The 17,485-nt window shown below is 30.7% G+C and overlaps 1 protein-coding gene across 5 annotated transcripts in view; it reads left to right on the forward strand.

Annotated features, from left to right (window-relative positions):
• Positions 1-2,281: 2,281 nt before the first annotated feature.
• Positions 2,282-17,485, forward strand: part of LOC120773083 (pyruvate carboxylase, mitochondrial) — a 36,547-nt gene continuing 21,343 nt past the window's right edge. Inside the window, exons 1-3 of one of the 5 annotated variants that reach the window (XM_040102034.1) lie at positions 2,288-2,377; positions 2,514-2,612; positions 2,760-3,048. The gene's annotated coding sequence lies outside the window, so the exon portion shown is untranslated. Of the gene's footprint in view, positions 2,385-2,513; positions 2,613-2,759; positions 3,049-17,485 lie in introns of all 5 variants that reach the window. The other 4 variants (XM_040102035.1, XM_040102037.1, XM_040102033.1 and 1 more) reach the window with 4 other exon arrangements.

Here is a 17,485-nt window from a genome sequence, read left to right on the forward strand (position 1 = left end):
CTAGAGGCATAACTGCACATAACTTTTAATTTTGTATGGAAAAGAAAACGTTAATAAATCTTTTGCCTTTTCCAGTATACTTTGTATTACGATATCACATTTCCAAAGTTGTAGATTTATTTAGTTAATGCAAAATATCAAGAAAACCATGTTATTTATGTATATAGCACATGAGAAAATAAATATAATTTAAGCAATGTTTAAATTGAAAATAAGTAGCTGGTTTACGTTTAATCCTTCTTTTTAGGGCAAAAACGGACCCCCTAATATGCAAATACATACAAATGTATATGGTATTTGCCGTTGTACGAACTTAGCCATGCCTAACTTCTTTGCCGTTATTTTACTTTACGTATTTATGTATTTTTTTTAATAATACTTTTGAGTAAATAAAGAATTAATTCACCCGTATTATCGATTAAAAAAATTGCTTGTTTATAAATTAGTTAATCATAAACTTACTTAATGCTTAAAAAGTATTTTAGAACAATAGAAGTACATTTATCGGTTTTGGTATGATTGTATGTAAATAGGCTTCAAAAAGTTATATCTTTACTTACATATACACATCCACACATTCTTAGATTATATTATTAAGAATTTATTGCTTTCAAAAAATAATACTGTCAATAAAATATTTGGTATATAAATTTTAAAAACTCTTTTTAGAAGTATCGGTGTAACACCATCTCACGCTGCATTACAATTTTACACAAATAACATAAACAATAAAAAAACACATCTAAATTGTTTTTATGTGACATTTTACTTTGACAAATTGTCACTTGTCTTACTGAAAGTGAACTTCGATGATTTTATTCCTCTTATTCTCCCATTAATATGGCTAAATGTAGACACATGTCTGTATACTTGTCGATCATACGATTTCGCTCTGAACAATGTTGGTCGGCGCCCAATCAGCCCCACACTGTAAAACTTTAACAGTTTCATTTGCTCAGAGTCTTCAAGTTTACATTAATACATTGCTCTCAGTATATATAATATCATTAAAGTTTAGCTGAATATTATGTAGATGTGTATGTGTAGAAGTACATACGTATGTATATACATATGTGTGTGCAATAACGCATCGTAACCGGCTTTGCGGTATATATGTATGTAACTAGTAATTCTGCCGGTAGTTGTCTTGCCGTGTTAACAGAATCGTTTATCGCCACCCAGAAATGTTTAGTCACTTCTTGGCGCGATGTTTACGCGAGGTTTAGTATCGCTTATGTACATAAAATTAAGAGAATGAAAGATCATATATGTATGCATGTACATATGTACACACACAAATGTAACAACAAACCGACCGATTTTCGTAACATCGAGATATTTGGAGGCATTGTACGCTGCCGACATAGTTGTTTTGGGTGACTTTGACTTTGGTGTCACCATATGTACATACGCATATACTATATACATACATACATATATGTGATTACAGATATAAATGTACTCGTGTATAAAAATACCTATGTACATATTTATGTCCATAAAATCGTTTGGTTAAAAGTTTGCAATCTTTCTAATGCTCCTCGCTCTGGAGCTTTTCTGTACTTCAATATACATATGTTTTTATATGTATGTATGTACAGGTATGAAATTTATAGGTAATTCGCTTAATTTTGTGCTTTCCCGAACCAGTACAAATGGCATCAGGTTCGTAGCGACCACAAGAGGAAGTAACGCCAGAAAACATCTCAAAACTCCGTGAAATTTTGTTGGGTGAAAGTGCACTAAGTGAAATTGAGAAAGTCAATTAACATCCTTGACATTCATAGTTCACTCAAAATAGTGGATGAAGATGAAAACATACGCCTATTTTGAAGACCTTGAATTACACACTATTGAACCGGTATCGAAATATTGTAGGATTGTACCAACAAATGTAATAACTTAAGTTGAATATTAAGTAGAAGAATAAAGCCACGTTTTCATGCAAAAAAATTTAATTGATAGTTCAGAAACTTTTAGCCCACAGTCTGCACACTTATTTCTTAATTGAGTATCAAAATTTGCCTGCTTGGTAGGCTGAGAAAAGTGCGCATGCAATCCATATGATACTGTTAACTTGTACAATTATCTGTTATTATTCTCAAGCTTTCGCTCTAAAAGCAAAACTTTTATACTCACTATTCTCAATCTGCTATATTTTATGTATTTTTATACATTCGCAAGTTCATGCCAGTCAACCTTTTTCTTTCGGCTATTAAAATTCCTTTGCTGTTGCTGGTACAGATAGCAGTGCTGCTGTTTCATCGCCACTGTGTAGCTTTGCCACTGTAGGCATTTCATGTTTAGCTTTTTCAAGTCATTCTAACAGTCAGATGTGTTACTTTGGTGTGGACGGACGTGTTTGTTCCAAGTGGTGGTGCGTGGTAATTTTTTAAGTTGAATCTTCGTGCAAAAAAAAATATATACATATGTATATATATATATGTACATATATGCAGATATAGAAAAAGTGCGAATCATAAAAGTTTAATTCTTCCTAATTATTTTGATAGATTACGCATGTGCATATCAAGGAGACTTTCGCTATTTGTCCATATAGAAAGTTATTGAAAAAGTTGGCGAAAACCCCCTGCAAATATTCTACTCAATAAGTTGTGATTTTACATAATTATTAATTCTAAAAAAATAGAAATTGCACAGTCACTGTTGAAAATGGTGGACGTGTGTAGTTGATTTAAAAAATTTTTTTTCTTTAATTGTAATTATTATATATGTATATTTTTCCTTTTTTATAATAGACAATAAATTGTGCAGCAATAACAACAACGACACAGAGTAACTGCAGTGCTGTGAAGTTTAAATAGTGACAGTTACATATGCACATACGTACATTCATTTAAACGTATGTATGTATGTATATGTATGATTTGAATGCGTAACACATGCAAATACGTCGAAGAGGATAAGTGAAGAATAAAATTCTAATATATATTTTATTTGAATATACATACACAACGAAGGATACACGAAAAAGCAGCAAGAGTAGCGAAAGGAAACACATATCTGTGCCGAAAGTCAATAGAAAACGTAAGTGAAAAATCAAAACAGCTGTGATATTTTGTATGAAGTTAACAGATATTATAGTGAGACTTAACATAATTATGTTGGTTTAGTATAATTTTGGTAAAGGACATAACATAAGACATATGAAAGTACAAATGTACATACATATATATTATGTTAAAACCTTTTAAACATTAATATGTGTATTATAACTATAATTATAAAACATTTAAAATAATGAATTAAAAAAATAAATGTAAAGAACGTTTAATAACATTTTCAATAATATTATAATAAAGTCAAAAGAAAAATTAAAAATTGATCTAACTAAAAAAATTTAACCAGCAAAAATAATAAAAAAAACGCTACAATATTAAATATGGCAAATTAATTAGTATAATATATTACTGCAATATAATACCAAAATTTGAAAAACTTAACACAAAAAAGTAAACAATTCATTAAAAATGTAATATTGTTATATAGAAATAGTAAAACAATGCACTTTATGAAAATCATAAAATTATTACAAAGTAGCAATAAAATGTATTGGACAATTGGCTATTTATATTCTGGGAACCACATTCATTACACATTTTTTTTTGAAGTAAATTATGATTTATTACACACAATAAAATATTGCATATTCATTTAAGTATTTTGTTGAGTAACATGCATAATGCATGGTTAGAGAGCGAGCGAGAGTAAAGTGATAGTGCAAGAGGTGTAATAAATGTTTTGCACAAATTAATTGCAAATTCTTTGCTCTTTGCTTATATTGTGCCAAAGCGTTAATATGTACATACATACATATACAAATATGTACATATGTACGTATTGTAGGTACGTAAGTCTTTTCCACTGTTTTCTCAATTACATAATTATATGTATATTTTAATTTTTTTGTTGGCTATTTCAATGCTTAAACAGAGACATACTTATGTAAGTATATGTAAGTACCTCTTGGACTTTTTACATTGCAATTTCATCATGACCGTTAAGTGCTATTGTTCTTACTTAGGCTTTTTTATGGGCGCGTCCTGATTCTTTAAGCAATCATTATGCGATTATATTCGGTAGTCGAGTTAATTTACATTAAATTAAGCAATTTATAAATAAATAAAAAATATTAAAAAAGGTTTTTTTTTTTATATATTTCTAAATTAGAAATTGTTACAAAATTTTATACGCGTTCAGGTATGTGACAGCACATATTCAAACTTCAAAAATAATAAAGGAATACAAGATTTCTCCAATTAGTGAAGTCTTAAGTATGCAGCACATACCGTCACTAATTATAAAATGAAGTCAACAACAAATTTTAAGAAAGAATGATGCAAATATTTAGTTGGCACAACATAAAATATTTTCGATATTTTGAAGCGTTTTGTTATTTTTTTGAAATTGTTTTTAACGAATATACATATATATATATTTTATATATTTAAAATTTTTTCTTTGTTTATTGATGACCAAGAACAGTAGATTTTTTAAAATTTTCTTAAATATTTGCGTATATTGCGTATATATGTACATATGTATGCAAAAATAAATTTAAGTGCTCGGTAATGCAATATTCATATAAATATGTATGGTATATTCCACTTACATATGTATATTTCTTTTATTTACGCATGACGTCGCTGAGTTCATTAAAAGACTTTATAAAAATAGAAAATAATTAAAAACGAGAACAAAGAAAAGGTTAAAATTTTCTGAGAAAAAGTCAAAATACATTCGCTTATTTTTTTATTTTGGATGTATAAGCCTAAAATTTAGCAGAAGATATTGGTAGCCAATGTTTGGTCTTATAATATTATTATGTGAAATTTATTTTTTTTAAGTAATTAAAAAATAAAATGCATCAACAAATTAAAAAAAACCTTTCCAATCAAATGTGTAATTTTGTAAAAATATATGTACCTGCATATCACTTAGATTTTTGGGATAGATTTTTTAAATACATAAATATTATAACTTTTGCCCTTTTTTATTATATAGAAAAATGTTCATAAGAAAAGTCTAAATTTCCGAAGCCGAAGTTATACAGTAACAAATAAAATAGTTGCGAAATGTATAGGTTGCTTAGAGTCAGATTAGATTTGTCTTATTTTTTTATTATAAATACTTTATTATACCCAAAGCTTATTTTCAGCTACAATTCTGTTTTATCAGTTGAAAGTGCGTGCAAATTAACATAGTAATTATAGCATCTCAATAAATCAAACTTGCTGTGAACAATGTAGTTGTATATAACTTGAACTTGAAAAATTACTTATTAAAATCTCACATATACATATACATATGTATGCACGCACATATCGACATACATACATATAATCATTGCGCGTTTGTATGATATATTCGTGCTACATCAATTTAGGCCGATCACGTGAATTAGGCGTGCCTATATGCTTATATAAACGCTCTCACATAGAAACAACAACAATAAGATAAGTGTATATGAACTTACTGCATATTAGTAGACATTTATGTACATACATACATGTGCAAACAGTAATATACAAATACATAAATAATTAATTTTTTAACTAAGTCCACACACGTGTTTCCGCGTCTATTAATATACCATATGCGAAAATAATGTAACACAAAAAGTGCATTGGCCACTCAGCTGTTAGCGAAAGTTTACTATTTCCTTGCTAATTTTCATTTATTTGTGTTTCGTTTCCTTTTTTATTTACATACATATATTTGGCGAAAAATCAATTGACTACCCTTCACATTTATCTAATTGTAGACCTCTAAAGCTGCGCAAAATTAGCTTGCCATGCCAAAAATCCATCTAGTGCACCGTGAAAAATCCGTGTACGCTTTTGAAGTGACGTTCATAAATCTGTATACATAATATCAATCACAAGTGACAAACTCGTATGTATGTCTAACGTTAAGGCTCTAGTTGTGACGCGTTTGGAAACGTGTACGTACAAGTACATACATATGTACATTAGGGTGAGCTAAAAGCTACACCAACGAGTTTACATATGTGTTAAAATTAACCTACATACATATACACTCAGAAAAAATATCCATGCCAGAAAGGTGAACTTTGAAAGTTTCTCATAAAAATAACTGAATTTTTTAGGAAATTGTATCTGTACAAAAATACGTAATGTAAAAAATTTTACCATAAACCGTTGAAAAGTTATGGTATTTTTAATGAAAAATATTTTTTACGTGTAATTTTTATGGGAAATTTTTAATGCTTTTTAGTTCATCCTACTGTACATACATACATATGTATATTTAATCTTCGTTTTTATGGCCTTACTATCACTTTATTACGTCGTGTGCACTTTCCTGTTGCCGAAATGGAGTAGTTGTTGACCGCTACATGACACTGATCTCTGGCGATATCTCGCTGTGTTGAATTAAAAATGTTTGTACAAATGAACTTCTAAGCTCAAACCATATGTTTCGTATTTTTTTACTCAATATCATTTATTGTCTGCGTGTGGAAGACCTTCAATAGCAACGTATACAACAGTATTTACTATTGAAGTGCGGGCATTCATAGTTCCGAGATTAGATTATAGACTAGAGCAGTTGTTAATCGAGAAGCGAACCACTTGAAAAATTTAGATAAATCAGTTTTTTGTCTTTTAATAAATTAGTCACAACTTTCATTTGAGATAAATATATATTTATAGCGGAATTCTGTAACCAGTCTCTATTTGAGACATTTTGTGGTAAAGTCTCAATTTGTGACTAGTTACTATTCATTTAACAGTCTCTAGCGTTAGTCTCAAAATATTGCCTTAAATTTGAGACCTGATAGTTAGCAAGTCTCAAAACTAAAAAGAACTCTTGTCTGCCATTTTGAATATACTGAATAGAGATCATCATAGATATTAATCAACTGTCGTTTTTTTTATATTTTGTAAGCAACTCAAACTCGAAAAGGTTAAAAATAAATCAATTTTACATAAATGTTGTAAATATTATCATACAAAAGCAACATAGATTTTTATTTTTATTGATAACTAGCTGACCCCGCAGCCGTTGTCCTGCGTGAAATTATGTGTTTTGAAATGAAAAAAAGTTGAAATTGTATTGGGTCGAAAATGATTTATTTTCTATTTTTCTACATTTTTTTAATGTTGCGCAACTTAATAAACATAATTTTTTGATTTCTGTTCTGGTGCGTAAATATACAGAGAAGATGGGTTTCCAACTCGTCAACACGCCACATACTTATATCTGGCCGTGTGAAAAACATAGCATTTCCCGATTTCCTTGTGTCCTGTTGATTGTCAACGCAAAGGCAATTTTCCCTGGTAATTGAATACATTTGAACTGAAATGGCTGTCTTTTGTATTCGATAACTGCGTCATAATCAGTCGGGTTCCATTACACAGTTTCGGCGCATGAAGATTGTGAAACATAATAATGACAGATCCAACTTTTAGACGCAAAAGATGCACTCAAGCAATTGCAGTTACGATACTTTGACCAATGCTCGGATAAACATTCGTGATGAATTCATCTTCCGTTGAAGTGAATTGACAAAAGGGAGGTGAAATTGATATCAAACCACTGGAAGTATCAACCGAAATTTGCCCATTTCCAATTCTAAGCGAATATCCGTACAATGTAAAATTTCATCGGCAATGTCATTTTTTCGTATCCCATAATTAACGCGAATTTGAAGGCTGATATGTCGAAATGATCTTCGCGAAAAGTATGCGAACTTCAGTGGCATGCGAAGTAACTATCGCATTGTCCTGCACAACAGTCTACAAACTTTCATGAATTGCAAAAGTAAATATCCTACAAAGCGCTTTATTGCAGTTCCCACCCATTCGATACTGCTGATCTCATATCGTTCAAGGCCAATAACCGCTATGTTGTTTTCTTTGGAGACGTACTTGCAAACGTATTTGATCGATTTCACCAATCTGCAATATTCAACATTGACATGAGTTTTGAATGTGAATTAGACAAAATGGCGAATATGGTACGATCCATGTGTTGTCAACTTCGATGTGTTGTTAACGTCGATATTCACGCCTCTAAATGCTAAATGTTCTGCCATTGTCGTCTGGTGAGCGACGCCGATACAGTGAATATCCATCATTTCCCATTTCCGTTTCCGAAAGAAAAGCACATGAGTAGTGTTTCGTGCATTTATTGTCAAACATACAAACCAAAGTGGGATTGTAAGGTTCGCAAGGTCTATGAACCATATTGGTTTCCACCACTTCGTATAATTCTGGATATATCTCTGAATCAGGAAATTCCGCTGTAATGATTTCACCAATTTGATCTGGTGTAATCACCATCCACATCCAAAGAAGAATGTGTGTGTGCGGCAAATCTCTTTTTTGCCACTCAACAGAATACATTCAGCATCTAACAGCACCACATATACCATATGTTGCTTCAAGATAAAGACCATCAAACATCGCAGCTATTGTTTAATAAGTCGTGCTGTGATATCGTTACGATCGCTAGCTGATTGACCGCGATCCATAATTCCGCACGTATGTCATCGCATTTTGGGAGTACTTCTTGCCTTTTCTTGGGCAAAAAGAACGCCGACCAATATTAGCGCGACCTCTTCGTGGCTTCGTAACAAATTTCAATATGCAATTGATCATATTGTGTGAAACACACATAAAGTTTTCACTGAATAATTTTAAATAATTTTTCCTTTGGATAGCCGGAATAAAAAAGCAAGCGACCGCAATTGAACAATTTAAATAATTTACAAATCAAAAATTGAAAAACAAAACAAACAAAAATTGAAAAAAATGTGTATGGAAAATGTTACTTTTTAGAATTGTCCAATTTTCCGACTTCTCCTCATGAAAAGTATAAGGTATTTGTTTCTAAACCCTTCCCGATCCACAACAAATAACCTTTAAAAATTTCATCAAGATTGGTTCAACCGTTCTCTTAGTGTTACTAACAAACATTCATTTTTATATACATACATATGTATGTACATATGTATGTACATATGTATGTACATATGTATGTATGTAACGTTTGTATGGGGGAAAAGAAAAGGGCTGTTTTTAGGGGTTTTCCGGAAATTATTCGAATTTTTCGCGCCGTAAAAACCATCTTTGAACTTCAACGAACATTTAAGAAAAAGAATTAGCAAAATTGGTCCAGGCGTTATTGAGTTATGCGCGTACATACATTTTTGGTATTCATTTTCATTTATATAGATTATGTTTTTTGACTATGTTATAGAAAATTTAATATTTGTTATCGACATATTTATTTTCATTCAAGTGTAAAAACATCTCTGAATAATGGAATGTAATAGATTTTGTGACTGTCACTTACAGAATAGCAAAATCGTCTCAAGTCTCAAAAATTGTCTCTAACTTAAAATCTCAAATTGAGACTGTATCATAGCACACAATCGCACGGTTATTTTCAGTCTAGTGCAAAAACATCTCTGAATAATGAAATGTAATAGATTTTGTGACTGTCACTTATTCTGCAAAATCGTCTCAAGTCTCAAAAATTGTCTCTAACTTAAAATCTCAAATTTAGAAACTTGAGACTGTATCACAGTACAGAACCGCACGGTTAGAATAGTTAGTTCAGATTGTTGAAGTAAATATATTGAGATAAGTTCTCATCAATACACTTTCGATTGGATCAAAAGTGGTATCTTTATTCAAAGCTGTTTTTTTGAAACATCAAAAAATTATTTCAGATAATCATTTCTTGTTCCAAAAACTAAAAAAAAATACATTATTTCAAATTATATCTTTACATTATTATTATTAAAAACTAATTTGTTTATTATTAGTTCAAGATTTGCAGTAATATTTATATTCAGATATAAAAGTTTCTTTCAATTTGCCAAAATGTAGAGCGTGGCGATTCGAAATAAAAGGATACTCCTTCTCTGATAATGGTATGTCTGTGTGTCAAAAATTGGTTGAATCGGAGCAATATTTCCATTAGCCCTCATATACCTAATATAAAGATTTTCGAATTTCTGGGTGACTTTGTATACAGGCCAATACGTATGTGAGTTATCTCAATGAAAATAAGAGAGCGTGTTTCACTGATAGTACTGTGTCTTTTTATACTCTCGCAACAATGTTGCTAAGGAGAGTATTATAGTTTTGTTCACATAACGGTTGTTTGTAAGTCCTAAAACTAAAAGAGTCAGATATAGGGTTATATATACCAAAGTGATCAGGGTGACGAGTAGAGTCGAAATCCGGATGTCTGTCTGTCCGTCCGTCCGTCCGTGCAAGCTGTAACTTGAGTAAAAATTGAGATATCATGATGAAACTTGGTACACGTATTCCTTGGCTCCATAAGAAGGTTAAGTTCGAAGATGGGCAAAATCGGCCCACTGCCACGCCCACAAAATGGCGGAAACCGAAAACCTATAAAGTGTCATAACTAAGCCATAAACAAAGATATTAAAGCGAAATTTGGCACAAAGGATCGCATTAGGGAGGGGCATATTTGGACGTAATTTTTTTTGGAAAAGTGGGCGTGGCCCCGCCCCCTACTAAGTTTTTTGTACGTATTTCGGAAACTAATATAGCTATGTCAACCAAACTCTACAGAGTCGTTTTCTTCAGGCATTTCCATATACAGTTCAAAAATGGAAGAAATCGGATAATAACCACGCCCACCTCCCATACAAAGGTTATGTTAAAAATCACTAAAAGTGCGTTAACGGACTAACAAAAAACGTCAGAAACACAAAATTTTACGGAAGGAATTGCAGAAGAAAGCTGCACTCAGGCTTTTTTTAAAAATTGAAAATGGGCGTGGCCTCGCCCACTTATGGACCAAAAACCATATCTCAGGAACTACATACTCTACCGATTTCAATGAAATTCGGTATATAATATTTTCTTAACACCCTGATGACATGTACGAAATATAGGTAAAATCGGTTCACAACCACGCCTTCTTCCAATATAACGCTATTTTGAATTCCATCTGATGCCTTCTCTGTATAATATATACATACATTAGGAACCAATGATGATAGCGGAATAAAACTTTACAAAAATACGGTATTTGAAAAATATGTAAATGACGTATAATGAAATCTCGATTATCACTTTATCATGCGAGAGTATAAAATGTTCGTTGACACCCGAACTTAGCCCTTCCTTACTTGTTTAACCTTGTTTTACTTATAACTTTCTTCTTAAAAGTAATAAAATTGTCTAATGATTCTTACATTAATTTTGAACACATGCTTATGATTTGAGATATAATTTTGGTATTTATGAATTGTATTGATTTTTAACATAAAGCTACCTCCTCACCAATTTTCAGCCAAATCGGTTCAGCCGTTCTTGAGTTATAAATAGTATAACTAACATGACTTTCTTTTATATATGTATAAACATAGATTTGAGTACATATATATTTACACAAATTTGAGAATTTTTTTAATATTTTTTTTTTTATTTTGAGGTACACAGAAGATATTGGTGAGTCCATAGTTTTGCGATATTTTAGAAACCGCAGTTTTCATCTGAAAACATAAGAGGTTGACATTTACTTTTATTAGAAATAAGAATTAAACTTTTTATTTATTTTTTTATTGGGTTCAAAACAATATATCACTACTTTTTACCATTTTTTTTAATTTTTTGGCGAACAAAATTTAAATAATAACACCTTATCATACCGCTAATTTTGGAAATGATAAACTTAAACTAAATAAAAATATTTCTTTTAATGTGGCATATGTAGGTTAGTTTAAGCAAAGCATATCATAAGCAAATTCAAAGCATTTCTTTTTTATTTTTGCAAAAACTCATAGCAGGGTTGTTGATTTCGGAAAACACTCGCTAACCAAAACTTCAGAGATCCGAAACCGTGAAACCACAAAATTTGAAGTACAAGTATTTCCAACTAAATTCTCTATCTATATACATACATATTTACATATGTATGTATCTGCAATAATAAACACTTTAAAATTTCCTTGTAATTATAGAATCTGTAGCGGCTTATACGTTGAGAGGACTGCTAACACTAAGCTTTGTGGTTAATGACACAAAGCAACTGAGATTATTATTTATAATCATGGACTATTGAGAATCAAACTCGATATTTTTACTTGCTAATTTATTTATATAAAAACATATATGTATGTATACATATACATATACTTATTTACACTTACATGTATATAATATAATGTGCAAGCTTATAAAGGATATTTAAAATGCCTTTTGCGTTCTCTTCAAGCAATGTTATTATATTAAAATACAAGCAAAGATATACACATGCAAAGCCGCTTATGTTAATATGTACCTACAGCAAATCAAGTTTCTAAATAGAAATTGTAATTTTGCAATAAAAAATATATTGCGGAGGTGTCGCCGGGGATGCAAAACATCACGAGATATTCGCATAGCACTCAAAGTGAATAACAAATATGTAGGTATTAAAATAGCGAAAACGTTTCAGAATTTTTTTAATTCAATTGTCTATGGTATGCACACCCATATACATACATACATATATTCGTTTATAACACGAAATAAAAATTGTCAGTCACATGACATTTGTATAATAGAGTTAGTTGTTTATGCGAAGCCGACTCATGTTGACAATAACCTAAGCTTGAAATAAAATACTAATTTAAAGCATAATTTATATAATACACTCAATAAATTGCGACTAGAATCAATTTATTTAATTGAAATTAAATTAAATAGTGGAAAATTATTTGAACTACAAATATTTTTGTACTTTACGTTAGACTTAGGTTCGCAAATTGGTTAGATGAGTGACTAATTATATGTTTTAGATGCGCTGGAATGTGTAGCACAGCGTATCAAACAAGCAAGTGGTATAAATGCAGGATGATACTATAAGCTAAAAGTGATAAATAGCGAGCAGTTATACCAATTTTACTGAAGTATACACGTACGAGAACTCGCTTGATTTGAAATCAGTTGTTTGATTTAAAAAAAAAAATAATTTTTAAAACCATTTTAATGTTTTTCTTTTGTTTATGTATGTATTTACTTACCAACTGTTACATTTTTATTTGCACTTTTCTATTACGTCTATACATACATATGTACATGTATATTTGCATTCATATTGTATTTGTTAGTATAATGAAAGCTTTCTGTGTGTTATCAGCTACGTAAATCTGTACCACCCGCGCTATTGAGTACCGTTACTCATTACGACGCTTTGTTATTAAGTTTTGTATATTAGTATTATTTTGATATCAATATTTGTACTGGTCTCTTGGATTACGTGGTTGTAATTATAAAAAATGTTCTAGGCGACAGAAATCCGGGTGATCAAAGGTCGTAATACATACAAATCTACATATGTACTTATGTATGTACTTCAAAGTGTTTTTATAACAGTTATATAGACCTACGCTCCAACCGGAGTTAAAGGAACTGTATACATATGTATGTCTGTCCGTCCATATATACATACATATATGTATATTATACTTATATATACTTATATATGATGATACTCCATGAAATCTATTCTATATCTAAAAATTAAGTTACTTAAAAGAAACTTGGTACACATGTACCAGTAGCCAAATAAGCTTGAGACAATTCTGATAAGAACTGTTTCTAACAGTGTGTAAATGAATGAAATCGAATGATAACATACACCCTTATCATGAAACGGTACTGTTAAAAACTATTTAAATCGCGATAAATCTATAACTAAATACGCCAGAGACATTAAATTATACCCCCGAGATGGTATGATAAGTAAAAAAGTTTTGTTATGGATTATGGTGATTCGAGTTATGAAAGTTCAACTATGTATGTACTTGTACATATGTTCTATATATTTTCTTCTATTCTGGTCCACTGGTTGACGGTTTGCACCTTAAAGTATTACCCTGGCTTTGATTGCTGCAAGTAATCCGACACAAGCCCTTCCCTACTTGTTTCAATTGATATTTTTAATAAAGTTTTTTTTTACATTTTCATATTTTGGCCAGGTTATATTAAGTTTGCCACGAAAGGAACGTCGGGGACTTCATGAAATACATGTACATACATACATACATACAGCTGTTGACAGCTAATTAGAAACGCTTCCTTTTTATAAGGTGCTGATAAGTATAATGATAAAATGTTTTAATATACCGCTATTTATATTCCAAAAAACCTTGCATTGTTTGTGTTACTCTATTTACTACGAAATTCGCTCAGTTTTGTAGTTGCGCAGTTGAAGTTTTGTTAATTTTTTCCCAAATAAGTATTAAATTCGTTACGATATACAAGTAGAAGATGAATTAAGTGCGAAAGCTAATCAAGGTGTTAATTTTTATTAATAATATTATTGATTTCTGGTAAGGGTGTGTTTCAAAGTTGTGATTTAAAATATATTAAAATGTATTATTCAAGTTTTTTAATGAGGAAAAGCTGCAGCTGTACACCTGTCCTTCGCAGCTTTATTTTTGACCTTCGTCGGTCTAGAAGGATGTGCGAAATATTTTGAATAAGGTCAAATGCTCAAAATAAAAGTATTTGAATGTCATTAAGCATATACAGAATTTTAAAACTATATCCAATGTTGCACGCAAAGAAAAAACACGAAAAAATGCAACAGAAATAGACCACAGAATTAATAATATCTCGCGAAGAGATCCAAAAAAGAGTTCCACTGATATTCTACATGAAATTCAAGGGGAATACATGAAATTCAAAAGAACAACTTTGACTAAAATTCGTAGAAATGACGCGTAAACTTTGCCAACTCTTATTGATCTAGGACAACAAATCAACGGAGGTACATACATATGTCGTTTGGAAGGATGTAACAAAAAATTAATCGCTTAGGTCCTAATGGTCGAAGGTATGTTCGCCGTCCAATAATTCAAAAATTTGATCGCTATGTTCCACGCGTAGTTGAGTATGGTGGAAGATCAATCATGGTGTGGGGATATTTCATCTGGGATGGTGATGGTCCACTTCATAAGATTGATGGAATTTTAAACAAGGAGAAATATGTCTATCAGCCTAAAAAATATCATGTTGCCATGGGCTGAGGAAAATTTGCCTGTTATAAGGAAAATAACAATTCAAAGCATACGTCTAAGTTGACACAAAAGTTTTTTAATGAAAATTCTATCAATGTTTTGGAGTAGGAATCGTCCAGCCCAGACTTAAACCCTATAGAACATCTCTGGGTGATGTTAAAAGAGCTATATGCACCAAAAATATCCCAAATTTGGATGTTCTTTGTGATGAAATTAGAATGGCAAGCTACACTATTGGTCCGCTGTCAAAGTCTTATAACGTAAATTCGGAATCGATGTGAATCAATATTAAAGTAAAAGAGATAACCAACAAAATACTAACTGAAAGTAAGCAAGTTTTTGTAATATCATTATTTTTTGTTGATAAAATATTTTCGTTTCTAAATAGTTGTCGCACTCAAATTGTTGATTTCACATGTATTTGCTAAAATCATTAAAACAAAAACGAATTTTAAACAAAAATTTTTACTATTAGACTTTAAGTTTAACATAGGTTTTAATAAACTAAGTGAAAATATAATATATATACATATGTACGTTATTTATTGGAAAATAAAATCATTTACTTCAAAATAGGTGTTGTTTCTAATTAAATGTCAACAGCTGTACATACATACTTATATCTAAATGTTCAGCGTGACGAGCTTAGTCGATATGGCCATGACCTTCTGTCTGCCGGTCTGTATGGATATTTGCGAAGGAGCTCCTCAGTTTTAAGCTACCATACAAACCGAACGATCAAAATCAAGTTTCTTGTATAGAACGAGATATCTTCACGGAATTCAGAATGAATAATAATGCAAGGCAATGGTATAATCTGCGAAGAAACGGATCGGACCACTATAGCATATAGCTGACATACAAACTGGACAGTAAAAATTAAGTTCTTGTATGGAAACTTTTGTATTAGTCAAGGTTATTATAACTTCGATGTAACCGAAGTTGCAAAGCTGCAATCGAACGACTAATAGATTTCATGAGAAACTTTTATCTGTGAAAAAATAATCGAAAGTTTAGATATTATTTGCCAAGGGGAGATCACCAGCAAAAAGAAACTTGTTGAGTAATTTTGGATATTCAACGAGTGGTAATCAGTGTATTTGGTTTATACCAGTTCTTTTTATGATTCGCCACTCTCAACCACTTTTGGCATATGAATATCTAAGGCGCATTAATATTTTACGTTTGTGACGTATGACCATATGAAATATGGTAATAAATGTGTATTAGATTAAGAAGTATAATAGGAAAGTAATTATTTACACATACAAATGGTATTTCCGATAATATTTACAATTATGTTGCTGGAATTACACATACCTACTAACATACATACATGTATCTATGTACGTATTTCTGAATTTATAGGTTTAGATAACAGTTAAAGGCGTGCTATGCAAAGCAACCAAAGCATTTGCATAAAAGTTGCAGTAAATATTTCAACAGACGCTCTCAATACCAGCGCAATGACACTTATGTACGTATTCGGCCAGTTAAAAAAAATAATGTACTAACAAGGTAAATAACACTTCCATAGATAAAATAAAAAGCGTTAGAGAGTCAACACTCCTCACCGACAATTTGCCAAATTGGCTCTAATAGCCATTATTGTTTTCTATCTCAATTACACAGCCATTCCGCATATTTTACGTGCATGTATAATTAAAGACCCTATTTATAGACAATTTCGTTGTTTATTTTCTGTGCAAATAATGGCTCATAATATGCGCCATTGATGATTTTTACGCCCAATGTTTACACCGCATTTAAGGTCATAATTATTGCATTATATGTGACAGCAATTACTTTTGGATGATTTTCAGTCAACAAAAATATAACCGACTAAATTAATTTTTGTAATAATTCCCGTTTTGACAGTTTAATGCTTTAGCACCACTCAAAAGCTTTAGCGCTTGAAAATTAAATATTGTTTTGTGGTTTTTTAGATCAGATAAACGCAGTGATGTACTCCGAAAAAAAATTGTATAAAGAATTCAGATTTGTTTGGTTACTGATATAAATAGAGAATTTAAACTTTTTTTAACAAGTTTTATAGCATTTTCAATAATTTTCTTAATTTTTAATTTAATATGAAACGATAAAAAGTGGATATTTTATAAAGTTCATAGTTAAAAATATATTTTTAGAAGGTTTGCCTCCTCTCAAAAATTTAATAATTACCTGAAATTAAAAAAAAACAACATCGGTTTTCACACATTAGGGTAGAAGACAAAACGATATACATGCATATGTACTTATGTAAAATATAAACTAATCTTAAGGAGATTTATATTGGTTATAACTTGGCTATATTTGATGGCAGTACATTTATGTAATATTAGCCTAAAGCCGTGGCTCCGCTAGTTCCTTGTTTATGTAATATGATGAAGTGAATTGTAATCAACAAAAAACTCAATTTCTTATTTTTTTGACTATAACATAACTCTA

This window comes from Bactrocera tryoni, chromosome 3 (assembly GCF_016617805.1).
Source record: "Bactrocera tryoni isolate S06 chromosome 3, CSIRO_BtryS06_freeze2, whole genome shotgun sequence".
NCBI classification, from domain to species: domain Eukaryota; kingdom Metazoa; phylum Arthropoda; class Insecta; order Diptera; family Tephritidae; genus Bactrocera; species Bactrocera tryoni.